Source organism: Condylura cristata, unplaced genomic scaffold, assembly GCF_000260355.1.
Source record: "Condylura cristata isolate star-nosed mole 26May11 unplaced genomic scaffold, ConCri1.0 scaffold00037, whole genome shotgun sequence".
Classification (NCBI taxonomy): domain Eukaryota; kingdom Metazoa; phylum Chordata; class Mammalia; order Eulipotyphla; family Talpidae; genus Condylura; species Condylura cristata.
This window is the reverse complement of record NW_004567138.1, coordinates 9,813,126-9,814,567: the sequence shown is the minus strand read 5'-3', so window position 1 is coordinate 9,814,567 and position 1,442 is coordinate 9,813,126.

Below are 1,442 nucleotides of genomic sequence, written 5' to 3'. Positions count from 1 at the left end.
AAGCCGAGAACCGCGCGGAGCGGCAGCGCGGGGCCGGGACGCGCATCGCGACACTGGTGGCCAGAACCCGAGGCCGGAGGCGCCGGGCAGCCTGAGGGCCACGATAGGGCGGCTGCGCGCCTCGTCCTCGGCGCCCTGCTGGGGCCCGGGGCGCGTAGACGGGGCCACAGGACCCCCGCGCTGGCGTGACACCAGGGGACACCCGCTGGGAGCCTCCAGAGCAGAGACCGCACGGCGGCGCCCCCTGGCTGCCACGCTCGGCCCCGCGCTGCTCCAGAAAAGGGGCTGAAAGGGCACCTGCGTGTGCAGATTCTCCCCCGCCCTAGCCGGGGGCGTCCCTCCTGGCTGGGTGCCTGGGTGTCCATGCGCCCTGCAGGGCAGGCAGCTGGGGCCTGGGCCACCCCTCCTTCCAGGCGTTTTTCTGCATTTTCTGATAGTTACTGGCTTTGCTGTGCCCCTGGGACAGGAAGTTCTTGGGCCTCTGGTTCCTCCCTAGACAGCACCTCCTGGTCTTTACCCCATAGATCCTAAGGGTATTTTCATTGAAATCTTCTTTCTTAAAACTTAAAAAGGTGGGCATTATCTTCAAGAAAGAGTCAGGGCTAGTGGGAAGAGCATGTTATGAAAAGAACAAAAGCATGTGTTGGGAGGTTAAATTGTGGCCCCCCAAAGGAGATGTTGAAGCTCTGATTTGCAGAACCTCTGAAAATGGATCTTTACAGGGCTAATTAAGTAAAAATAAGGTGATCTGGGAGAACCTAGTCCAACATGACTGTTGTCCTTATAACATGCGGCCAGCTGGACACAGTCACAAGAGAGAAACCCAGTGAGACCATTTGGGAGGAGCCTGTAAACGAAGGTGGGCAGAGATGGTGTGGAAACACCTGGGCCTCAGAACCTGGGAGGGCTGGAGGGATGGGGGCCCCCTGGTTCCAGGGTCTGTTCCCGCTGAGCTGTGCCTGTTTTAAGGCCCGGGTGGTGTCAGATGGGGGCTGGCACCTGGCGGTGCTGTGATTATTGCCATCTTGAGTTGTCCTGGATCCCACCTTGGACCCTGCCTCCCTCTGATTCCTAGATAGGCATCTCACTGGAAATCCGGCCCCACTACAACCTCTCAGTCCACCAGCCTGCCTACCAGACCTCTGAGATAGGAGGCCGAGATGCCTAAGTCCCCTTAGTGAGACCACGTATGCAGCTCCCAGAACACTTCCTTAGAAGGCCACCAGATGGCGCTCCTTGCCTTTGCGCAAAGGCCAGGGAGCTGTCTCTGGCTGATCTGTTAGGGCATGTTGGATCGCACGCATGAATCACCAAATGGTTCGTTACACAGCAGTGAGGCGGTCAACCTGTAGTCAACTTGTAGTCGTCTATATTTGGTAGACTTTCCCTTTTGTTTTATTATGGCTTGCAGGAAATAAAAAAACATGGGAGATACCATGTTT